Below are 26,934 nucleotides of genomic sequence, written 5' to 3'. Positions count from 1 at the left end.
AATACAGTGGCAGACACCAGGTCACGTAAACATCGAATGGATGTTAAAACCCCAAACATTTTTTTCACAAAAGTTATTAAGCAATATGGCACGCCAGATATCGATTTATTTGCATCAAGGCTAAATCACCAGTTACCTATGTATGTCGCTTGGGAACCAGACCCTTAGGCAGCAGCGATAGATGCGTTCGCGCTGGATTTGGGAAATTCTTCTTCTATGCATTTCCTCCTTTCTGCCTCATCAGTTGGGGACTACGCACAGTACAAATGGACTCTGCTTCAGGTATTTTGATAGTACCCGACTGGCCTACACAGCCATGGTTCCCAATACTCCATGACATGGTTGTTGAAACTCCGATGGTATTCCCCAGTGACCCAGAGTTATTAACACCCAGTGTCGGGCACAAGCCACCCGTGCCATGAAGAAATCAAACTCCTGGGTTGCAGATTCTGCACAAACCACTTCTGGGACTGGGATTATCATAACAAACCGTCGACACCATGTCAGCATCCCTCAGAACATCCACTAAAAAACAGCACTTGTCCAGCATCAAAAAATGGGAGAAGTACTGCTTGGATACAGGGACCACCTACTCAACCGCTATAGTTACCAACGTACTGGAATTCCTGGCGAACCTTCACCACGATGAAGGACTCAGCTACAGAGCCATCAACACAGCTAGAATTGCCCTGCCTGTCTATTTAAAGCCAGCTCCAGGACAACAGGCCATGGGGTCCCACCAGCTGGTGGTCAAATTAATGAAGGGTATTTACAACTCTAACCCCCTAGACCAAGGTACACCCATATATGGGATGTCAGTGTGGTCCTGACATACCTCAGGGGATGGCCACCAGCCAGATCCCTCAACCTGGAACCATCTATGCTCAAAACACTCATGTTGATGGCACTTGTATCTGCACAGAGGGTCCAGTCACTACACCTATTGCGACTGGACACCATGCTCACAGCTCCAGACCAGATCTCTGTCGTTATCCAGGGACTGATCAAACAGAGCAGACCAGGAACACCTAATCCAGTCGTGGAATTCCGGGCTTACCCGCCAGAAACACGGTTATGTGCCATGACCCTATTATCCTACATAGACACAACCAAAATATTCGAGGGAGATGAAAAGCCTTGTGGGTCAGTCATAAAAAACCTTATGGACGGGTGATGAGCCATTTCGAGATGGCTCAAGCAGGTGCTAAAAGCTGCTGGGATAAAAACTAACATGTACAAATTTCATTCCACCAGGGCAGCATCCACGTTGACGGCTAAAAGAATGGACGTGCCTATAAACCACATCCTGGCTACAGCAGGATGGTGGGGGGAAAAACCGTTCAGAAATTTTATAATAAGCCGTTGGCAAAACCTGTTTTATTTGCAGGAAAGATTTTACAGACTGCAAATATTTAATTTAAGCCCAGGGGAGCAATTTAATTTCTTTGTTGTTATTGTTAAAAAATACCATTGTGTTTTTCTACAAACAGATTCATTGGTTGGTTACGATAACACACTTCCTCCCTCAAAGACTTCGGCAGTGATGTAGTAATAACTGTTACACGGTTTGAAATCACAGAGCTTTGAAATCTTCACGGAATCACTCACGTGACTCCGAAGTAAAATAGTAAGATTAAACGAGAACTTACCAGTTTGAAGTTTGATCTGTATTTTATGAGGAGTTACGATGAGGGATTACGTGCCCTCCGCTCCCACCCTCAATAATATGGGTCAAATTCATAAACTGATGTCTCCTTATCTTTACTATGTTTACTTCAATAACTGTGTCTATCTGTGATTCCACACCGCTGCTTTGAAGTATGCCGCGCATGCGTGCTGAGCGGGCTCTTCACGTAATCCCTCATCGTAACTCCTCATAAAATACAGATCAAACTTCAAACTGGTAAATTCTCGTTTAATCTTACTATTCTTTGCCACAGAAGGCTGTGGAGGCCAAGTCAGTGGATATTTTTAAGGCAGAGATAGATAGATTCGTGATCAATACGGGTGTCAGGGGTTATGGGGAGAAGGCAGGAGAATGGGGTTAGGAGGGAGAGATAGATCAGCCATCATTGAATGTCGGAGTAGACGATGGGCCGAATGGCCTAATTCCACTACTATCTCTTATAACCTTATGACACTAGGGGCAATTTTACAATTAACCCACAAACCCGCACGTCTTAGGGATGTGGGAGTTAACCATAAAGTCATGGAGTTATATAGCGTGGAAACAGGACCTTCAACCCAACTTGCCCACGGTGACCAACATGCCCCAGCTACACTAGTCCCATCTGCCCACGTTTGGCCCATATTGCTCTAAATTTGCCCCATCCAAACGTACATCTGGACCCGGAGGACACGGGGAGAATGCGCTAACTCCATACAGAAGTCGGGATGGAAGCCGGATCTCCGGCGCTGTGAGGCAGTGGCTATACCAGCTGTGCCACCGTGCTGTCTCAAGGGCAATTAGGGATGGACAATTAAATAATCGCTCATCCTGCGAAGCCTATATCGCTTGGAATGAATAACGTTTTTTTAAATCATATCAGACTGCAGCAGAGGGAGTTTAGCCCTGATATATGTCCTTAACTGACACTAAAACTGCATTGCCAGCTGATGCTGTGTTAGTGTTTTTGCAGTTATTGCTGCTCCCTTGGCATGAATAATAAAATACTCCTGCTCCTAATCGGCCTGCCTTAGTAGATATGGATTAGATGGTGGCCACTGACTCCCTCGGGAACAGTCAGCCCAATGTAACATCACAAACATCTATCTACCTCTGCCTGAAAAAAAATATTCAAGGAACATATTTAAAGTCTGTTGCCCAGAGTATGTGAATCGAGGACCAGAGGACATAGGTTTAAGGTGAAGGGGAAAAGATTTAACAGACAATAGACAATAGACAATAGGTGCAGGAGTAGGCCATTCGGCCCTTCGAGCCAGCACCGCCATTCACTGTGATCATTGCTGATCATCCACAATCAGTACCCCGCTCCTACCTTCTCCCCATATCCCCTGACTCCGCTATCTTTAAGAGCTCTATCTAACTCTCTCTTTAAAGTATCCAGAGGATTGGCCTCCACTGCCTTCTCAGGCAGAGAATTCCACAGATTCACAACTCTAGGAATCTGAGGGGTAGCTTTTTCACAGAGGGTGGTGGATGTATGGAACGAGCTGCCGGAGGAGGTAGTTGAGGCTGGGACTATCCCAACGTTTAAGAAACAGTTAGACAGGTACATGGATAGGACTGGTTTGGAGGGATATGGACCAAACGCAGGCAGGTGGGACTAGTGCAGATGGGGCTTGTTGGCCGATGAGGGCAAGTTGGGCTGAAGGGCCTGTTTCCACCTTATGGGTCGTAATGTATTTTCAGTGGTCTTTGCGCAAGAGATATTTAGAACATGTAATGATAAAGCAGAACAGTACAGCACAGGAACAGGCCCTTCGGCCCACAATGTCTGTGCTGAAAATGATGCTAAGTTAAACTAATCCTGACCAGCACGTGAACCATATCCCTCCTTTTCCTGCATATCCATGGCTTTAGAGATACAGAGGCAGCGCAGAAACAGGCCCTTCAATCACAATCACAATCACAATAATACTTTATTAGCCGAGTATGTTTTGCAACATACGAGGAATTTGATTTGCCATACAGTCATACCAATAAAAAGCAACAGAACACACAAAATTGGAGCATCGATCACAGGCAAGGGATCTGCTCCGATGGTAAGTCCACGCCCCCGCGGTGGGGCCCAAAGTCAGTCGCGAGCAAGGCCTCCAGCTCCATGATATTAGGCCGCAGAGCGACCGGAGATACGATCCGGAAAACAATCGCGTCTCCGGCAAGGTAAGAGATTAAAAATAAGTTTCCCTAGACCCCCTCCCCCACCCCCCACATAAAACAAACCAGAGAACATTCACACAAATTTCTAAAACTAAAAATAACAAAAAAAAGACAAACAAAACAGTCAGACTGTTGGCGAGGCTGCCATCGTGCGGTGGAATCTCGGCCGACCAGCGATCACCCCATGCACTAACACTATCCTACACACACTAGGGGCAATTTAGAATTTTACCGAAGCCTGTGCCTGTCTAAAAGCTTCCTCATTGTCACTTTGATACTATCACCCCTGGCAGCTAGTTCCAGGTCATGCCCCGCACATGCCCCGCACATGCCCCGCACATGCCCCGCACATGCCCCGCACGTCCCCTTTAAACTTTGCCCCGCTCACCTTAAAGCTGTGCCCTCTAGTCTTTGACATTTAGGACAAGGGAGAAAGATTCTGACTGAATGCATGAGTGAATGAATAACATTTTATACAACCAAGGAATTTTCCTTGGTGCTTTGCTCGCAAGGATAAAAACATGATATACAGTATTAATTAAAAATAAAATATCATAACTTTAACACGTGAATTAAATAAAATATCAGAGCAAAAGGAGGCTACAAATTTTTGGTTATTAAGTAGAGCTGTTCGTGGAAGAAAAGCTGTTTTTATGTCTGGCTGCGGCAGCTTTGACAGTCCGGAGTAGCCTTCCAGAGGGAAGTGATTCAAAGAGTTTGTGGCCAGGGTGAGAGGGGTCAGAGATGATTTTACCCGCTCGCTTCCTGGCCCTTGCAGTTTACAGTTCATCAATGGAGGGAAGGTTGCAGCCAATTACCTTCTCGACTGATCGGACGATTCGCTGCAGCCTCCGAATGTCATGCTTGGTGGCTGAGCCAAACCAGACCATGATAGATAGATAGATAGATAGATAGATAGATAGATAGATAGATAGATAGATAGATAGATAGATAGATAGATAGATAGATAGATAGATAGATAGATAGATAGATAGATAGATAGATAGATAGATAGATAGATAGATAGATAGATAGATAGCCTTTTATTGTCATTCAGACCGAAGTCTGAACGAAATTGAAGCAGTCATACATACAATACAATACAATAAAAAACAACAATAAACACATATTAACATCCACCACAGTGTCCACCCAACATCTCCTCACTGTGATGGAGGCAAAAGTCTTAGGTCTCCAGTCTCTTCCCTCCTCTTCTCCCTCTGCGCTGAGGCGATACCCCCCCGGGCGATGTTACAACTGTCCCGCGGCTCAAACACCGCGGCCCGGGGTGGTCGAAGCTGCCGCCCACCAGTCCTCCTGACGCAGCCGCTGGCCCGCGGCCGAACCCCGGACTCAGGCCACCGCCGCCAGAACACCGTCCAAGCCACCGGAGCATCGTTCCAGCCCCGAGCCGGATCGCCCTCACGTGAGTGCCGTTACCGTCTCAGCCTCGCACCAGGCCGCCCCGACTGGGCGCCGCTCCTCCCTCGGGCTGGGCCGCCCCGACTGGGCGCCGCTCCTCCCTCGGGCTGGGCCGCCCCGACTGGGCGCCGCTCCTCCCTCAGGCTGGGAACGCCGTACCTCCCCGAGCTCGGCCACTCCGACGGGAGCACCGTTCCTTCCTCGGGCCGGCCGTCCTCACGGGAGCATCACAGCCCCTCACGGAAGCCCTGTTCCAGCCCCGAGCCGGGCCGTCCTCACTGGAGCGAGCTCAGTGCGAGTCCTGGCGGGCTGTGCCTCCTGAGCCTCGAGGTCGCCAGCTCCGCCATTAGGCCTCAGCGCAGACGGAGGCAGAGAAGGGGAATACGACAAAAAAGTCGCATTCCCCCGCAGGGAGAGACAGCAAGCCCCGTTTCAACCCCCCCCCCCCCAAAACAGAAACTAAAAACCAAAACTAGACTAACCTAAACGAAAAATAAACAACCCAAAAAACACAAAACAAACAGGACTGCCGGAGAGCCGCTGCAGCCAGAGCCGCGCCGCCACTAGGAGAAGGTGAGGACAGACTCTACGATGGCCGTGTAGTATTGGACCATCATTGTCTGTGGCAGATTGTGCTTCCTTAGCTGCTGCAGGAAGTACATCCTCTGTTGGGCCGTTTTGACTGTGGAGTTGATGGTAGCCCCCCATTTAAGGTCCTTGGAGATGATGGTTCCCAGGAACTTAAGACTCCACATATGTGACTGTGGTGTTGTTGATGGTGAGTGGGGTGAGGGAAGGGTGAGCTCTCCTAAAGTCTACAATCAATTCCACTGTCTTAAGAGCATTGAGCTCCAAGTTGTTGCGATGGCACCAGGACACCGGCTGTGACACTTCCTGTCTCTAGGCAGATTCCTCCCCATCCTGGATCAGTCCAATCAGGGTTGTGTTGTCCGCAAACTTGAGAAGCTTGACAGAGGTGTCTGTGGAGGTGCAGACGTTGATGTAGAGAGAGTAGAGAAGAGGGGAGAGTACGCAGCCTTGCGCTGCTCCTATGCTGAGCTTTTGCGGGTCCGAGATGTGCTTTCCCAGCCCCACATGCTGCTTCCTGTCCGTCAGGATGCTGGTGATCCACCGACAGAGGGGTTCAGGCACAGTCAACTCGGAAAGTTTGGAGTGTAGTAGCTCTGGTACAATGGAGTTGAATGCAGAGCTAAGATCAACAAACAGGATCCTCGCATAGGTCCCCTGGCGGTCTAGGTGCTGGAGGATGAAGTGCAGGCCCAGGTTGACTGCATCATCCATAGATCTATTGGCCCGATATGCAAACTGCAGAGAGTCCAGGGGGTTTGTGATATTTTTCAGCTTGCCTTTCAAGGGTCTTCATGACTACAGAGGTCAGTGCGACAGGCCTGTAGTCATTAAGACCAGTAATCCTTGTCTTTTTGGGTACACGGACAATAGTGGAGACTTTGAAACAGGCAGGGACAGTACAGGTTTGCAGGGACTGGTTGAAAATGTCTGTGTAGACCGGTGCCAGTTGTTCAGCACAGAGCTTGAGAGTAGAGGGGGAAACATTGTCCGGTCCTGGAGATTTCCGGCCTTTCTCTCTCCTGAATAGATTTTGCACCTCCTCAATTTCTATTGTTAGTGATGGAGAAGTGGCCAGACTGATGTTTGCCAACACCATCTATGCCCCTACACTTCTGTCAGGTCTAGGGTTGCCAACTGTCCCATATTAGCCAGGCCGTGCCGTATATTTATCCTGTACGGGACCGCCCTTGTCCCGTATTTGACCGCTACTACTCGGGTCGAGGGGACTGTCGGGTCGGAGCGCCACGTCCGGCCCTGCCTCACCCGTCCCGACGTAGTGCAGCCCATGGAGTGCAGCAGCAGCAGCTCCTCGCCCGTGGCCCCGTCGGTCGGCAGCCCGGCCAGCTGTCCGACCTTCGGACCTTCGCTTACCGCCGACACCACCACCCCTCCTCCTTCTCATGGCCGATCATCGGTTCATGAGTTGGACAGGGCGCCGGACTTTGCGCGGGACGTCGCGCGGCCCGGTCCAAAACTCCTCAGCTGGCCCGCCGTCTGGGCTTTGTGTGTCGTCCAGCACCCGGGACAACTCATCATTCACCCAGCCATGGCCGAGTCGGTCAACGAATTAGCGTCGGGAATTTGTCACTTATTTGGGAGTGAGAAAGTTGGCAACCCTGGTCACGTCCCTTCTCAATCTCTCCAACACTCCAGAGAAAATAATCTAATGTTGTCCAAAATCTCCATATAGTTAATACCCTCTAATCCAGGCAGCATTCTGGTAAACCTCCTCTGCACCCTCTCCAAAGCTTTCTCACCTCTATAAGATCACCCCTCATTCTCCTGCGCTCCAGGGAATAAAGTCCAAGCCTGCCCAGCCTCTCCCCATAGCTCAGGCCCTCGAGTCCTGGTACTGTGGATAATATTCCTCATATTAATATTTTTACAGAGAAAGTTTGAACGTTAGGTATTTATTCTTTGGAGCGCAGAAGGTTAAGGGGGGACTTGATAGAGGTCTTTAAAATGATGAGAGGGATAGACAGAATTGACGTGGATAAGCTATTTCCATTGAGAGTAGGGAAGATTCAAACAAGAGGACATGATTTGAGAATTAAGGGACAGAAGTTTAGGGGTAACATGAGGGGGAACTTCTTTACTCAGAGAGTGGTAGCTGTGTGGAATGAGCTTCCAGTGGAAGTGGTGGAGGTAGGTTCGATTTTATCATTTAAAAATAAATTGGATAGGTATATGGATGGGAAAGGAATGGAGGGTTATGGTCTGAGTGCAGGTAGATGGGACTAGGTGAGAGTAAGTGTTTGGCACGGACTAGAAGGGCCGAGATGGCCTGTTTCTGTGCTGTAATTGTTATATGGTTATAAAGTTTAAATTTACTGCTCTGCAGGTGATGCAGGAGCAAAGCAAAAGTAATTTTACCAAGTGTTTTTGCTATGCCATTTTCTGGAAAGCCTTTGAAATTTGCGTCATTTTCTATATTTCATAGTGGATCAGGGAAACATAAAGCAGTGACACAAAGAGATTGATGTATAGGCATTGTGGTTTGTTACAATACAGTTCCTCCCCAAAGTATTACATGAAGATAAATAAAGACACAAAATTCTGGAGTAACTCAACAGGTCAAGCAGCATCTTTACATAGACACAAAATGCAGGAGTAACTCAGCGAGACAGGCAGCATCTCTGAAGAAGGGTCTCGACCCGAAACGTCACCCATTCCTTCTTCTCCACAGATGCTGTCTGTCCCGCTGAGTTACTCCAGCTTTTTGTGTCTATCTTAGGTTTAAACCAGCATCTGCAGTTCCTTCCTACACAGGCAGCATCTTTTGTTTGTTTCAGTTGGGTTTAGAGATACAGAGCAGAAACAGAACATTCTGGAACAATTTACAATGAAACCCGCCGATTTGCTGAGAAACCTGTACGTCTTTAGCGTGTAGCAGTTCACGGGAGAACATACAAACTCCGTATGGACAGCACCTGTAGTCAGAATCGAACCCGGGTCTCTGGCGCTGTAAGTCAGCAGTTATTCCCTTGCACCATAGTTTAGTTTAGTTTAGTTTAGAGATACAGTGCGGAAACAGGCCCTTCGGCCCACCGGGTCCACACCGAACCGCGATCCCCACACATTAACAATTTTTACATTTACCAAGCCAATTAACCTACAAATCTGTACGTTTTTGGAATGTGGGAGGAAACAGAAGATCTCGGAGAAAACCCACGCAGGTCATGGGGAGAACGTACAAACTCCTTAAGGGCCTGTACCACTTTCACGACCTAACTCACGACCTCTGCCGAGTTTGCCCTTGACTCATACTCGCAGCATAGTCATCACAAGGTCATAGGAGGTCTAGGAGGTCGTCGGTAGATTGTGATACTAGTCGTAGGCACTCGTGGCATCAAGTAGGTCGGGGCGTTTTTCTAGCATGATGAAAAATGTCCACGAGTAAAAAAGGTCGTGAATTAGGTCGTGAAAGCGGGACAGGCCCTTTACAGATAGCACCCGTAGTCGGGATGGAACCCGGGTCTCCGGCGCTGCATTCGCTGTGAGGCAGCAACTCTACCGCTGCGCCACCATGACCGCCCAGATTTCTGGAGAACATGGACAGGTGGTGTTTTGGGATCAGGTCCCTTCGACAGTCTGATTGTGGTGGGGGAGAGAGAAAGCTGGAAGAGAGGAGGAGCAGGAGGAAGTGATGGGTGGATACAGGTGAGGGGGGATTTTTGGACAGGCTGATGGTCAGGGCAAAGGGAGGCACAGTGGTGCAGCGGTAGAGTTGCTGCCTAACAGTGCTGTAACTCACTGTACATGTTTCACTGTATCTCAATACATTGCCAATAATAAGTCTAAAAGCTATTCCTCAACCTAAGCCTTCTCCATGGTTTATTTTAGTTCAATTTAGTTTTTGTTTTAGAAACATAGAATCATAGAAAATAGGTGCAGGAGTAGGCCATTCGGCCCTTCGAGCCTGCACCGCCATTCAATATGATCATGGCTGATCATCCAACTCAGTATCCTGTACCTGCCTTCTCTCCATACCCCCTGATCCCTTTAGCCACAAGGGGCACATCTAACTCCCTCTTATATAACCATATAACCATATAACAATTACAGCACGGAAACAGGCCATCTCGACCCTTCTAGTCCGTGCCGAACACATAATCTTATAGCCAATGAACTGGCCTCAACTACCTTCTGTGGCAGAGTATTCCACAGGTTCACCACTCTCTGTGTACAAAATGTTTTTCTCATCTCAGTCCTAAAAGATTTCCCCTTTTTGTCCTTGAGACTCTTGAAAGGCGCCCATAAATAACATTTATTATTATTATCTTTAAACTGTGACCCCTTGTTTTGGGCCCTTTGTCCCACCGAGTCCGCACCAACCAACAATCCCCGCACACTAACACTGTCCTACACACACAAGGACCATTTCCACATACACCTGCCAACCTGCACGTCTTTGGAGTGTGGGGGGAAACCGGAGCACCCGGAGAAAACCCACGCGGGTTACGGGGAGAATGTACAAACTCCGCACAGACAGCCAGACAGCGCCCGTGGTCAGGATGGAACCCGGGTCTCCGGGCGCTGCAAGGCGCTGTAAGGCAGCAACTTTACCACTGCCCCAGTTCTGCATTGGCGTATCGCCTGATGCCTCCTTGGATTTGGGAGGCACGTCCGATCACATTGCCTTGGTAATTTATGGATTAATTTCCTCTGCGATGTAGAACATTATTTATCAGCTGCCTGCAACATGTCTCTCTGGCAAGGATGACAATGATCTGAAGATTCCACCTTCCCTTTGTGTTGTTCCGTTTTATCGCAGTAATTATGAATGCGTTTCGACATAACAACACTGCTTGATGTTCATTGTCCTATTCGGTATCTTGGAACTGTTCAATACATTTTTAATTATCTCCTATTCTTTTCCTAGAGATGCACGGAAGTCTGTGTCACATCCGAGCCTCTCCTCTTTGCCGACGTTACTATGGTTACCTCCTTCTCATCTCCAAAGACCGTCAACCTACTCAATCCACCATCTGCACGATGTTTATGGGCCTGTCCCACAGGTGTTTTTTTAGGCCACTGCCGGCGACTGTCATAGTCGTAGCAGGTCGCCGAAAAACCGGGGACTGGACCCCCCTTGTCTACAATGTCTACAACAACCTACCTCCTAGTCTACGACAAGCTACGTCAACCTACGACCACACAGGCTACAACCTACGACAGCCGAAATCAACCTACCTCCATCGGCGACAGGCAATGACCCTGTCGGCGACAACGGAAGACAAATAACGTCACTCAGAATTAAAGGCCGTAGAAAGGAGATGAGGAGGAATTTCTTCAGTCAGAGGGTGGTGAATCTGTGGAATTAATTGCCACAGAAGGCTGTGGAGGCCGTCAGTGGATATTTTAAAGGCTGAGATACATAGATTCTTGATTAGTATAGGTGTTAGGGGTTATGGGGAGAAGGCAGGAGAATGGGGTTAGCAGGGAGAGATAGATTAGCCATGATTGAATGCGGACTTGATGGGCCGAATGGCCTAATTCTGTTACATATGAATTTATGAGTTTATGAAGATGACTCCAACCATAACTCCTACACCCACCGGTGATCTCCCCTCTAGTGTAGGTGGGTGTAGGAGTTATGGTTGGAGTCATCTTCATAAACTCATAAATTCATAAGTAACAGACTTCTGATAAACCGATGTACTGATGTTAGGCCAACTGATAAACCTCTTGTAATGATGGAGCTTGGAATGTACGCACAAGGAACTGCAGATTGATTTAATTATAGTTTATAGTTTAGTTTAGTTTAGGTTAGTTTAGTTTAGTTTAGTTTAGGTTAGTTTAGTTTAGTTTAGTTTAGGTTAGTTTAGTTTAGTTTAGTTTAGTTTAGTTTAGTTTAGTTTAGTTTAGATTAGTTTAGTTTAGTTTAGTTTAGTTTAGTTTAGTTTAGTTTAGTTTAGTTTAGTTTAGATTAGTTTAGTTTAGTTTAGTTTAGATTAGATTAGTTCAGTTTAGTTTTATTTAATTTGAGTTGAGTTGATTTGGGTTGGGTTGGATTAAGTTGAGTTGGGTTGGGTTGGCAAAAATGCTGGAGAAACTCAGCGGGTGCAGCAGCATCTATGGAGCGAAGGAAATAGGCAACGTTTCGGGCCGAAACCCTTCTTCAGACTGATGTGGGGGGGGGGGGGGCAGGAAGAAGAAAGGAAGAGGAGGAGCCAGAGGGCTGAGGGAGAGCTGAGAAGGGGTTGGGTTGAGTTGAGTTGGGTTTAGTTTAGTTTAGTTTAGTTTAGTTTTGGTTTAGAGATACAGTGCGGAAACAGGTGCTTCGGCCCTCCCTTGTCCCCGCCAACCGGCGATGCCTGCAAACTAACACTATCCTACACACACTGGGGACAATTTACAATTCACACCAAGCCAATTTACCTACATGCCTGCACACCTTAGGAGTGTGGAAGGAAACCGAAGATCTCGGAAAAAACCCACACAGGTCATGGGGAGAACGAACAAACTCCGTGCAGACAGCACCCGTAGTCGGGATCGGTCCCTGGGCCTCTGGCGCTGTGAGGCAGAATCTCTACCGCTGCACCACCGTGCCGCCCCGAATTCAGTTTAGTTCAGTGCAGTTTATTGTCACGTGTACCGAGGTACAGTGAAAAGCATTTGTTGCGTGCTATCCAGTCAGCGGAAAGACAATACATGATTACAATCGAGCCATTTACAGTGTACAGATACATGATAAGGGAATAACGTTTAGTGCAAGGTAAACCAGCTAAGTCCGATCAAGGATAGTCCGAGGGTCACCAATGAGGTAGATAGTAGTTCAGCACTGCTCTCTGGTTGTGGTGGGATGGTTCAGTTGCCTAATAACAGCATTGGGCCGGCACGGTGATGCAGCAGTAGACTCACTGCCTCACAGTGCCCGAGATCCAGGATCGATCCTGACCTCGGGCACTATCTTTTCACAAAAAGTTAAAAAGAAAAATGTACTCCGATCAATCACTGCCAATCCGTCTATTTCTCAATCATCTGAAGTGGAAGTTTATGATTGGCTTGTGAACTAAAAGCACTTAGTTTTGTCTAAAGTCTGAAGAACGTTCTCGACCCGAAACGTCACCTATTCCTTGTCTCCAGAGACGTTGCCTGACCCGCTGAGTCAGCTGTCTGACTCCAGATTTTTGTGTATATCTTAGTTTAGTTTCATTTGGTTTGGAGATACATCGAGGAAACTAAATGCTGGAGTAACTCTGGCATTGTTTAAGGTTTAAGGTGAAGGGGAAAAGATTTAATAGGGATCTGAGTGGTAACTTTTTCACACGAAGGGTGGTGGGTGTATGGAACAAGCTGCCAGAGGAGGTAGTTGAGACAGGGACAATAGACCATAGGCAATAGGTGCAGGAGTAGGCCATTCGACCCTTCGAGCCAGCACCGCCATTCAATGTGATCATGGCTGATCATCCCCAATCAGTATCCCGTTCCTGCCTTCTCCCCATATCCCCTGATTCTGCTATCTTTAAGAGCCCTATCAAGCTCTCTCTTGAAAGCATCCAGAGAACCTGCCTCCACGGCCCTCTGAGGCAGAGAATTCCACACTCACAACTCTCTGTGAGAAAAGGTGTTTCCTCGTCTCCATTCTAACTGGCTTACCCATTATTCTTATCCCAACTATCCCAACATTTATGAATCAGTTATACAGGTACTAGACAGTTAGACAGATACATTAGACAGCCCTTGCTTTCCCTCTCCCTTCATCCCTCCCCCTTCCCAGGTCTCTGACCAGTCTGACTTTTCCCCTGATTACATTTTATCTCTGTTTGCTTCGTTGTCAGCTTCTCCTAGCTAACAATGATCTGCTCTACATTTTCCTTCATTTTTCTATCTCTTTTGATGTCTCGTTTTCACACCCTGCTCTTCCTTACCTCTGTGTCCCCCCTTCCCCCTGACTCTCAGTCCGAAGAAGAGTCTCGACCCAAATCGTCACCCATTTCTTCTCTCCAGTGACGGTGTTTGTCCCGCTGAGTTACTCCAGCATTTTTGTGTCTAACTTCAGTGTAAACCAGCATCTGCAGTTCCTTCCTACACAGAACTATTTTTTAGTGTTTATTATGGGTTTTAAAGAGAACTTTGTTTCCATATCTGTTGTGCTGCTGCAAGTAAGAATATTATTGATCCATTTCGGAACATATGACAATAAAACCCTCTTGATTCTTGATAGGTAAATTCTGAATCTTCCGATCTACATCGTTCTAACCAGCATCTGCAGTTCCTTCCTCCATCAGAATCACTTCTTGGGATTAGAAAATTAGCGCAGGAGAGAGGGCAGATACAATACTCTACATATTCAGCTTCAAGATGCTGAAGAATATTTTATTACAATTGTCCCTGTAAAAATAGTCTTCCTTCAAAGGTCGCAATGTGCTCAGATTTTTATTTAATTGGAATACAAATGCTATTGTGTTCCTGTTCTGTTGGCTTACACACCCAGAACACATACCATGAGCATTAAACTTACGTAAGGTATTAAAGATTTTAGACTTTTATAGACTTTGGAGGTACAGCGTGGAAACAGGCCCTTCAGCCCACCGAAGATCAGCCCGTATACTAGCACTACCCTACACTCTAGAGCCAATTTACAATGTGAATGAATGTGTGTATCTGTGAGTGTGTTCTTGCATGTATGTGTGTGCATGTGCAGTTGTGTGTGTTTGCAAGTGCGTTTGTGTGTGTATCTGTGTATGTGTGTGTTTGCTGTGTGTGTGCATCTGTGTGTTTGTGTATCTGTGCATGAGTGTGTTTGCTGTGTGTGTTTATGTATCTGTGTGTATGTGTGTCTGTTCGCTGTGCATGTGTGTGTATCTATGTGTATGTGTATCTGTGTATGTGTGCATTTGCTGTGCATGTATGTATATCCGTGTGTATGTGTATCTGTGCGTGTGTGTGTACTTGTGTATGTGTACATTTGAAAGTGCGTGTGTGTGGGAGGGGGAGGGGGGGGAGGGGGGGGGGGGAGGGGGAGGGGGAGGGGGAGGGGGAGGGAGAGAGAGAGAGAAAAAGGAGGAGACTGTGTTCCACGCGTATATGGAGTGTGAGAGGCTACTGCCCCTGTACCAATATCTGAAGGGTTCCTCAAGTTCTGGTTGCATTTTAGTCCCACGATTCTAGTGTTTGGACACAAGGCAGGGTGTGGGGAGAGTCGATTGGGGGGATGGGACTTACCTGTCGGTTTGCTCCTGGGCCTGGCCAAGGTGGGCGGTCGATGGTCAGGCTAGAGTTGGTTGCCTGCCCCTCTTTCGGGCCTACGTCCGTGCGCGCGTGTTTTGATGTATCATATGATTGTGTTGAATAAAGTTTTTTGAAAGGAAAAAAAAGGAGAAAGAAAAAAATGGAGAAAGAGAATGCAGGAAAGAGGGAGACATCTCGACAGAAGTGTAGATGCAAGGAGAAGTAGAGGTTGAGGGCGATAGATACAAAAGGTGGGAGTGGAGGGAACATATTACAGTGCTTCCACACCTCAAGAAAAAGATTCCTTAAATAGAATCCCAAATTTCCTGGAATTCGATGGTTTTTCCTGAAATTTTCTAAGCCTTCCCAACTGCAAATGTGTGACTGCCGCTCCAACTGCGCACACGCGGATACCGGGCCCACTGCGCGCGCGCGGAGAGACGGTGTCATTTTGCTTCCCTGCCACATCACCGGTGCCATTTTCAATTGTGACGCGGCTGACGGGCCCGCCCCCCCCCCACAACTGCGCCGGCGCGGATGGTCGTAAATGTACTATTTCCCCCCAAATCTTCCCGCGGGCCGGATTGGACCCCTTCGCGGGCCGGATGCAGAAATTTCCCCAAATTATTTAATTTCCCTAAAATTACCGCAAGGCAAGGCAAGGCAAGGCAAGGCAAGGCAACTTTATTTATATAGCACATTTCATACACGAGGCAGACTCAAAGTGCTTCACATAAAAACATGTCATACAATAAAATGAAATAATAAAATGAAATAAATTAAAATGAATTAAAAGAAAAGAAAAGCAAAATTAAAAATGCATTATAAAAAGTGCAAAAGTTAAAAGTGCAATGTAGTTAAGATTTAGCTGAAAGCTAAAGTAAACATAAAAGTTTTCAGTCTTATTTTAAAAGTGGTCAAGGTTGAGGCAAGTCTTAAATCTTCAGGAAGTTTATTCCAGCTATTTGTTGCATAGTAACTAAATCCTGCTTTCCCATGTTTTGTATTTACTCTGGAATCACTCTGGGAATCACTAGAAGACATGCCGAATTTTCTGAATTTTGGGTAATTTCCTGCAAAGCGGAAATCCAGACATATTAACAAAACTGCAGATGCTGGTTTTGCAAAAAAAGCATACTGGGCCAGGCAATATCTCTGGAGAACCTGGAGAGGTGATGCTTTGTGTCAAGACCAGGCTGGTTGTGGAAGGGGGAGTAAAGGGCCTATCCCACTTGGCGATCTTTTCAGCATTGACTGACATATCAGATGACCGAAACATTCACGGCGTTGATGCTGCGTGACGCGGCGTGATGACGTATTGGCAAGCGGTGGTTTTACAAGTGCGGCAACATTTTTTTTGTCGCCTCTGGATTTTGAAATGTTCAAAATCTTTTGGCAACACTAATATGATGCCAGCAGTCGCCGAGTGGGACAGGCCCTTAATAAAGCTGGGAAACAGGAGAGGCAGGACAGAGTGAGGTCTGTAATAGGTGGACACAGGAGAGGGGGGGAGAGTTTAGATTGGCAGATGGTTGGAACAAAGGGCTAGTGTTTAAAGCAGGGGGTGTGACACAAGTGGATTAAAGGCTTGCGAATTGTGAAGCCAGAGGAAGGAAGGCAGGATGAGGGGGTTATGTTGAAACAGGTGGAAGTTCAGGTTGGGCACAGAAAGAAGGGGAGACGAGGGAGAAGCGGGGATGTGGGGGTGAAAGAAGAGGGGATAAGCGGGTTTGCTGGAGGTTACCTAAAGTAGTAGAATTCAATGTTCGTACCGCTGGGGTGTAAGCTGCCCATATGATGTGCTTTTCCACCAGCTTGCATGTGGCCTCACCCCCATCATGATATCCCTTCTCTAGTATTCCCCTTGGTCAGATACTCCGCCACTTCAACCTGGACTTCCACTGTTACGCCGATGACACCCAGATCTACCTCGGCACCAAATCCTCCCACAACCCCCCCCCCCCCCTCTCCCATATCAACTCCTGTCTGTCAGCTATAAAAACCTGGATGCAACATAACTTCCTCAGACTCAACAGAGATAAGACAGAATTCCTCCTCATAGGCTCCAAAGCCACACTCAGCAAAATCAATAACCCCACTCTCACCATCGACGGCACCACTGTCTCCCCATCTCCCCAGGCCCGCAACCTTGGCGTGATCTTTCATTCCACCCTCTCCCTTGAGCCTCACATCCGCCATGTCATTAAAACCTCCTTCTTTCATCTCCGCAACATCGCCAAACTCAGACCCTCTCTCACACCTCCCGCTGCTGAAAGACTCATCCATGCCTTCATCTCCTCCCGACTGGACTATTGCAACTCATTTCTCCTTAGCATCAGCTCCACCTACATCAACCGACTCCAACTGGTCCAGAACGCAGCCGCCCGACTCATCACCCACACCAAATCCTGGCATCACATCACTCCAGTCCTCAAACAACTTCACTGGCTTCCCATCTCCCACCGGATCACCTACAAAATCCTTATCCTCACCTACAAAGCCCTCCACCATATGGCCCCCCCATATCTCACTGACCTCCTCTCCCCCTACCAACCCTCACGGTCCCTCAGATCCACATCAGCCGGTCTCCTCTCCATCCACAAGTCCAACCTCCGCAGTTTTGGGGACAGAGCCTTCTCCAGGGCAGCTCCCAGGCTCTGGAACTCCCTCCCCCAACTGATCCGCAATTCCGTGTCCCTCACCATCTTCCAGTCCCGCCTCAAGACCCATCTCTTCACCTCTGCCTATCCTTAGCCCCACGTCCCCCTCCCTTTTCATCTGTGCTTGAATTGCCTCATATTGTGTTTTGAATTGAATTCTGTCTTTACTTTGTGTACTAGTCATGTCTCTACTATTTATTTCATTCCCCTTACATGTTTTTCCTCTACCTGCTAAATCTTTGTAAGGTGTCCTTGAGACTCTTGAAAGGTGCCCATAAATAAAATGTATTATTATTATTAGTATAGTTTAGTTTAGATATACAGAACTAAAACAGGCCCTTCAGCCCACCAGGTCCGCGCCGAGCAGCGATCCCCGCACACTAACACCATCCTACACCCACTAGGGACAATTTTTACATTCACCAACCAATTAACCTCTAAATCTGTAAGTCTTTGGAGTGTGGGAGGAAACCGAAGATCTCAGAGAAACCCACGCAGGTCACGGGGAGAACGTACAAACTCCGTACAGACAGGACCTGTAGTCGGGATCGAACCCGGGTCTCCGGCGCTGCATTCGCTGCAAGGCAGCAACTCTACCGCTGCGCCACCGAGACTGTGAAGTGTGGATGGAGTCGATGGTGGGGAGTGTGGTCTGTGCGATGGACTGGGCTGCATCTACAACGCTCTGAAATCCCTTGAGCTGAGCTGTTCCGACACCGAGCTGTGATGCATTCGTGCAGTACGCTCTCTACAGGTGCATCTGCGGAGGTGTAAAAGTCACTTCCCCGGCACACCCTCTCTGTCCTTGTTCGAGGACGCGTGGACCTTAAGAAGCACCTCGACACAGGAGGTGAAGGATGGAGCCACGGGCAGTGGAGGGGAGGGTGAAGGGAGGTGAATCCACACGTGCATTATACACTCGCAAAGCGCTGGAGAAGACGTCGCCCGTCCATTCACCTCCGCCATTTTGTTTTTTTTCCCCCTCCCCCACAATTAACCCTTATAACTGGTGCTCAAAGCCACACTCATGACACTGAAGAGAGAGCCTCAAGATTGTGGTGGTGTTTACATCTACTACAGTCCTGGACACAAAGTGCTGGAGTTACTCAGTGGGTCAGGCAGCAACCATGGAGAACATGGCTGACACCCTTCCTACATCCACTTTTGCAAGGGTGTCATCCCCAATGCTCAGTTTCTCCGAGGATAGATACAAAATGCTGGAGTAACTCAGCGGGACAGGCAGCTTCTCTGGAGAGAAGGAGTGGGCGGCATTTCGGGTTGAAACCCTTCTTCAGACTGAGAGTCAGGGGAGAGGGAGGCATGGAGATAAGGAAGTGTAGGGTGTGAAAATTAGACATCAAAGGGGATGCAGATCAAGGAAAATGTAGATCATAGTTCGCTCGGAGAAGGTGACAACGAAGCAAACAGAGATAAAATGTAATCAGGGACAGTCGGACTGGTCAACGTTCTGGGAAGTGGAAGGGGTGGCGATGGAGGGAAAGCAAGGGTTACTTGAAGTTAGAGAAGTCGATATTCATACCGCTGGGGTGTAAGGTGCCCAAGAGGAATATGAGGTGCTGATCCCTCCAATTCCTCACTCTGACAGGGGAGGAGGCCCAGGACAGAATGGTTAGTGTGGGAATGGGAGGAGGACTTCTCCATCTCTGATGCATCTGCCCCCAAGGTGAAGCTTTTCATTCCAGGACATCTGAGATGCTCCCGTTCTTTAGCAAATGTGGTTCCCCCCCACTACTGTCATAGATGGATCCCTCACCCGAGTTTCCCCTGTGTCCTGTAGCTCTGCTCTCGCTTCCCCCCCCCCCCCCCCCCATGCTAGAGTTCCCCATGTCCTCACCTTTCACCCCACCAGCCACCACTAGAGTTGCCAACTGTCCCGTATTAGCCGTGACATCCCGTATATTGGGCTAAATTGGTTTGTCCCGTACGGGACGGCCCTTGTCCCGTATTTGACCGCTACTACTCGGGTCGAGGGGACTGTCGGGTCGGAGCGCCGCGTCCGGCCCCGCCTCACCCGTCCCGACGTAGCACAGCCCATGGAGTGCAGCAGCAGCAGCAGCGCCTCGCCCGTGGCCCCGTCGGTCGGCAGCCCGGCCAGCTGTCCGACCTTCGGTCCTTCGCTTACCGCCGACACCACAACCCTCCTTCTCATGGCCGATCATCGGTTCATGTGTTGGATGGGGCGCCGGACTTTGCGCGCGACGTCGCGCGGCCCGGGCCAAAACTACTCAGCTGGCCCGCCGGCTGGGCTTTGTGTGTAGTCCAGCACCCGGGACAACTCATCATTCACCCAGACACGGCCGAGTCGGTCAACGAATTGCCGTTGGGAATTTGTCCCCTATTTTGACCATTTGTCCCTTATTTGGGAGTGAGAAAGTTGGCAACCCTAGCCACCACATCAAAACATCATCCTCTGTCACTTCCATCACCTTAAACTTGATCCCACTACCAGTCACATCTTCTCATCCCCAACCCTTTCCACCTTCGGCAGGGACTGCTCCCTCTGAAGTTCCTTGATTCACTTTCGAGCTAAACCACCCCCTCCCCAGCTACTTTCCTCTGCAACCGCAGGAGATACAACACCTGTCCTATACCTCCCCCCCCCACCTCTATCCAACAGAGGTTCACAGGCACCAATCCTCGTCTGATGGACTTGATGCTCGTGATGTGGCCTCCTTGACATTGGTGAGACCAAGCGTAGACTGAGCGAGGGTTCGTCAGGCAATTCCACTTGGGCCACCTTATCTACCCCCTGACAATATTCCCTCATCTTCCCTCGACCACCTGTTCCCTCGTCTTCGTTCTCCCGTTGGACAAACATTGTCTATCCATGTCCTCCACGGATGCTGCCTGACCCGCTGAGTTACTCCAGCAATTTGTGTCCCTGTTATCAAGCAACTGAATCATCCTGCCCACAACCAGAAAGTCGTGCTGAACTACCATCTACCTCATTGGTGACCAATCTCCCTTCCATTGACTCCATCTACACCTCACACTGCCTCGGCAAGGCCAGCAGCATCATCAAGGACCAGTTGCACCCTGGACACTCCCTCTTCCCCCCTCTCCCATCAGGCAAACGGTACAGAAGTGTGAAAACGCACACCTCCAGATTCAGGGACAGTTTCTTCCCAGTTGTTATCAGGCAACTGAATCATCGTACCACAACCAGAGAGCAGCGCTGAACTACTATCTACCTCATTGGTGACCATCGGACTATCCTTGATCGGACTTTGCAGACTTTACCTTGCACTAATCATGTAACTGTACATTGTAAATGGATCGATTGTAATCATGTGTTGTCTTTCTGCTGACTGGATAGCAGTCAACAAAAGCTTTTCACTGTACCTCGGTACACGTGACAATAAAGAACATTGATCTGAGCTGTCAGCATCTGAAGTCCCTCATGTTTTGAAAGTCGTTGGTGAGGCCACACTTGGAGTAATGTGTTCTGTTTTGTTCACCCTATTATAGGAATGATGTAGCTATGCCTTATGATGTACTTCAGCCAAGCATCGTGCTTTAATTTATGAACATTTACAGACAGCTCTTGTTGACATTCAGGGTCAATTAGATAATAAACCTTACGTTGCCATTTGATGTCCAACCATCATCTTATGTCGACTCAAGAGAATGCAGATGCTGGTTTACAATAAAAAAAAGTGTTGGAGTAACTCAGGGGGTCAGGCAGCATCTCTGTGGCGTTTGACAGCACTGGGCCTGAAGTTTAGAAGGTTGAGGGGGGACCTCATTGAAACGTACAGAATAATGAAAGGCATAGATAGAGTGGATATGGAGAGGATGTTTCCACTGGTGGGAGAGTCTAGGACCAGAGGTCATAGCCTCAAAATTAAAGGGTGCTCTTTTAGAAAGGAGGTGAGGAGGAACTTCTTTAGTCCGAGGGTGGTGAATCTGTGGAACTCATTGCCACAGAGGGCTGTGGAGGCCAAGTCAGTGGATGTTTTTAAGGTAGGGATAGACAAATTCTTGATTAGAACGGGTGTCAAGAGTTATGGGGAGAAGGCAGGAAAATGGGATAGGGAGGCACAGATCAGCCATGATTGAATGGCGAAGTGGACTCGATGGGCCGAATGGCCTAATTCTACTCCTATAACCAGTGAACTATGCCGGAAAGTGTGCAGGGAAGCTTTACGAGGTTGTTGCCAGGCTTTGAGGGGCTGAGCTATAGGGAGAGGTTGAGCAGGCTGGGACGTTCCTCCAATGAGCGCAGAAGCTTAAGGATGATCGTACGGAGGTGTACAAAATCACGTGGAGAAATGATGTCTTTCATCCATTGTAGATGAATCAAAAAACAAGAGAACATAGCTTTAAGGTGAGAGATGCAAGATTTAATAGGATCTCGACTATCATCATGTACACTTTTTTTTTACTGGATGACACGCAACAAAAAGGCTTTTCACTCTACCTCAGTAGATGTGACAATAATCATAAACTAAAGGGCCTGTCCCATGGGCATGCGACCAGCATGAGGCAAGCGCGACCTAAAGGGCCGGTCCCACCAGCATGCGCCTGCATGTGGCAAGCGCGACCTAACGTGGTCGCTTGAGCCGTACGGCATGCGGGAAGCGCGATCAAACCAGAAGCGGGAGCCGCGCGGAGGTCGAGTGAGTGACACGGCGTCGAGGCGGCTGCGGGCCGGCAGGACGTTAGGTCGCGCTTGCCGCATGCAGGCGCATGCTGGTGGGACCGGCCCTTCGGGTCGCGCTTGCCGCACGCAGGTCGCATGCCCGTGGGACAGGCCCTTAAGTGTGAACCTGAGGGGCAACGTTTTCACTCAGAGGGTGGTGAGTGTATGGAACGAGCTGCCAACGGAGGTAGCTGACGCAGGGACTATCACAGCATTTGAAGGACACCCAGACAACTACATGGATAGAAAAGTAAACCTTGTCAATTTTACCTGCACATCTTTGGAGTGTGGGAGGAAACCTGGGGCACCCGGAGAAAACCCACGCAGGTCACGGGGGGGTGGGATATGGTCCAAACGCGGGAAATGGGACTAGCTTCGATGGGGCATCTTCATGAGATCATGAGGTCATTAGTGATAGGAGCAGAATTAGGCCATACAGCCCATCGAGTCTACTCTGCCATTCAATCATTTCCCCTGATGGCTGTGGGTCTCGAGGTCATAAGGTTACAAGTGATAGAAGCAGAATTAGGCCATTTGGCCCATCGAATCTACTCCGCCATTCAATCATGGCTGATCTATCTCTCAATAGACAATAGACAATAGGCGCAGGTGCAGGCCATTTGGCCCTTCGAACCAGCACCGCATTTCAATGTGATCAAGGCTGATCATCCCCAATCAGTAGCCCGTTCCTGCCTACTCCCCATATCCCCTGACTCCGCTGACTTCAAGAGCCCTATCTAGCTCTCTCTTTAAAACATCCAGAGAACCTGCCTCTGAGGCAGAGAATTCCACAGACTCACCACTCTCTGTGAGAAAAAGTGTTTCCTTGTCTGTTCTAAATGGCTTACCCCTTATTCTTAAACTGTGGCCCCTAGTTCTGGACTCCCCCAACATCGGGAACATGTTTCCTGCCTCTAGCGTGTCCGAGCCCTTATCAATCTCCCTCCTAACCCCATCCTCCTGCCTTCTCCCCATAGCCCCTGACATCTTGGTCGGCATGGACCAGTTGGGCCGAAGGGCCAGTTTGCAAGCTGCAAGACTCTGTGAGTCTACGTTGTCAAGATCCTCCGCTGACTAACTTGCTCAACCGCCCGCTCTCCATTCTGCAATCCCAGTTGCTGCATTTAGTGCCATTACATATCATCTTAAATGTCCCCGCATTAAATGTCATCGATGATTCATCCGCAGAGCTCTCATCACCAATTCGGCAGCAGCCTTGAGGAGTTCCAATAGATTTTTATCAGCATGGCTAACCTTGGTAGTGTGGGCCAGCCTAGTTAGCTCCTATAATTCACTCTCTTTACAATAGAGTGTTAGAGGCTCTGCAGATCAAAGATCCTATAGCAGAGCAAAATAGATCACTCCTTCAAAATGCAATGGGCTGACGTGTAGTACGCAACGGAGCGGAACGCGGGCCTTTTTTTCATCCATTTCCGTAACCCGACCCGACCCGCAGTGTAATCAACGTTGCGGGGGAACAGTTTGTGTTAATAAATTATAATTCTGAAAACGAAGAGAAGATTTTTCCCAAATGAATTTTATTTTTACGAGGATGTTTCGGTAACCGGCTTCCGTCTCCGCACTAGTATCTATGGGATCTTTGGTGCGGAGACGGAAGCCGGTTACGGAAATGGGACCAAAAATTACCCACGAATCTGCCCATGACCGTACTACGTCTTTTTCGTCGAGTGATCGAACTTGCTCGCTATAGGATCTTTGCTACAGATGTCAAGGAGAAGGTCAGAGTGCACGGATCAACTTCCGCCACTGCTGTTGCTTGGGGTAGACACTGAGTGCAGGTCTGGCCGTTGGGTTGGGTTGAAAGCTACCCAAGTTTCCTTGGAGCGTGGGAGGAAACCGAAGATCTCGGAGGAAACCCGTGCAGGTCACGGGGAGAACATTAAACAAAATCCGTACAGACGGCACCCGTAGTCGGGATCGAACCCGGGTCTCCGGCGCTGTGAGCGCTGTACGGCGGCGGCTCTACCACTGCGCCACCGTGGCCCACCGGTTTAGAAAGTCAGATGGTTGGAACAAAGGCCAGTGGTTAAAGCAGGAGGTGTGAGACAAAAGGATGAAGAGTTGCGAATTGTGAAGCCAGAGGAAGGAATGGGGGGGGGGGGGGGGGGCGGGAGGGGGGTGAAGGTGGGGCATAGGGAAGGGATGTGAATTGTGGAGTTGGAAGGAGAGGGGAGGGGGGAGAGGGGGGGGCGGGGGGGGTTGTTAAAGGTTACCTAGAATTGGAGAATTCAATATTCATACCGTTGGGGTTGAAAGCTACCCACGTGGAATATGAGGCGCTGTTACTCCAGATTACATGTGGCCTCACTCTGGCGGTGGAGGAGGCCCAGGACTGAAAGGTCAGTGTGGGAATGGGAAGGGGGGTTCAAATGGACGGCAACCGGGAGATCCAGCAGGCCTATGCGGAGTTAATTCACGGACGCCTGTTCAAACACCAGAAAAGGACACAGAGTGCTGGAGTGACTCAGCGGGTCAGGCAGCATCTGTGGAGAACATGGATAGGTGATGTTTCACAGAGTGCTGGAGTAACTCAGCGGGTCAGGCAGCATCTGTGAGAACATGGATAGGTGACGTTTCACAAAGTGCTGGAGTAACTCAGCGGGTCAGGCAGCATCTGTGAGAACATGGATAGGTGACGTTTCACAGAGTGCTGGAGTAACTCAGCGGGTCAGGCAGCATCTGTGGAGAACATGGATAGGTGATGTTTCACAGAGTGCTGGAGTAACTCAGCGGGTCAGGCAGCATCTCTGGAGAACACGGATAGGTGATGTTTCACAGAGTGCTGGAGTAACTCAGCGCGTCAGGCAGCATCTGTGGAGAACATGGACGGGAGACGTGTCTGGTCAGGACCCTTCATCAGACCAGGATCAATATTTTCAACTCGTGTCGTGAAGAAAACACAACCAGACAAGGAAATAAAAGGCAGCACATGTTCCCTTCACTCACATCATCAGATTTAATACTCTTTTCATTTGTTATGTTTGGTTTTTATTTTTTCTTTAAAAAAAAGGACAAAACTACATTACGACAAAGTTCGGCGATTCAGGCCCTTCTGATGTCTCCAAGTGTAAAACAGACGGAGAGAGATAGAGGGAGGGAGGGAGGGAGAGAGGGGGAGAGAGGGAGAGAGAGAGGGAGAGAGAGAGGGAGTGAGAGAGGGAGAGAGGGAGGGAGAGAAAGAGGGAGAGAGATGGAGAGAGGGAAAGAGAGAAGGAGAGAGAGTGGGAGAGAGGGAGGGAGATAGCGGGAGAGAGGGAGAGAGAGAGGGAGAGAGAGGGAGAGGGAGGGAGAGAGGGGGGGGGGAGGGAGGGAGGGTGATAGAAAGAGAGAGAGAGAGGGAAAGAGGGAGAGAGAGGGTGAGAGAGAAAGAAAGAGAGAGAGGGGAGAGGAAGAGCCCTCAGAGGGAGAGAGGGGGAGAGAGAAAGAGAGGGGAGAGAGGGAGAGGGAAGGTGAGAGAGAGAGGGGAAGGGGGAGAGAGGGAGAGAGGGAGGGTGAGAAAGAGAGAGAGATGGAGAGAGAGAGGGAGAGAGTGAGAATGTGCAGATTGCCAGCTACTCTGCTTGACATTGGGTGAGAGTGAGGAGACCACGTCCTCCGGCCCCTGGGAGAGGGTCTTGACCAAGGAGAGTAACGTCAACATGGGGGGGGGGGGAGTGGCAGAGGAGGGGGGTGTTGATGGAGCAAGACCAAGGACCATACAAAGTGCAAGTGGTCTCGCCTTTCAATCACCCCCTTGGAGCTGGGCGAGGGTTGCAATAGCTGAGGATTAAAAATAATATATATTTATATGTATATTTATAATATGTACACGATTATTTGACAATTTTTTTTCTTTTTGCAGTTATTTCGCAAAATATTTCAAACAACTGGCTTCACAGTCAGACAACGTTAGTGAGGTTGCCCCCCCACCCCCCACCATCTCCCATCCCCCGCCTTTCCGCACCTCCTTCAGGTCCGCAAACAATGACAACAGAGGAGGCTTGCAAGGACGTTCGATCCCGGGGTTAACTTACGAGGAGTGTTTGTCGGCTCTGGGCCTGTACTCGCTGGAGTTTAGAAGGATGAGGGGACACCTCATTGAAACTTCACCGAATAGTGAAAGGCCTGGACAGAGTGGATGTGGAGAGGATGTTTCCGCTGGTGGGAGAGACTAGGACCAGAGGGCACACAGCCTCGGAATAAAAGGACGTAGCTTTAGAAAGGAGATGAGGTGGAATAGCTTGAGCCAGAGGGTGGTGAATCTGCGGAGTTCGTTGCTGCACACGGCTGCGGAGGCCAAGTCATCGGGTACTTTTAAAGCGGAGATTCTTTCCGAATATAAGACACACGTGCTGGAGTAACTCAGCGGGTCAGGCCGCATCTCTGGAGATAAAGGATTAGTGACGTTTCGGATCGGGATCCTTCTTCAGACAAACCACAGGTTGATTGGGTTCTTGATTAGTAAGGGCATCAAAGGTTAACGGTGAGAAGGCAGGAGAATTGGGTTTGACAGGGAAAAATAGGTCAGCCATGACTGAATGAATGGTGGAGCAGACTCGATGGGCCGAATGGCGTGC

Source organism: Amblyraja radiata, chromosome 5, assembly GCF_010909765.2.
Source record: "Amblyraja radiata isolate CabotCenter1 chromosome 5, sAmbRad1.1.pri, whole genome shotgun sequence".
Lineage (NCBI taxonomy): Eukaryota > Metazoa > Chordata > Chondrichthyes > Rajiformes > Rajidae > Amblyraja > Amblyraja radiata.
Note: the sequence above shows the minus strand (reverse complement) of the source record.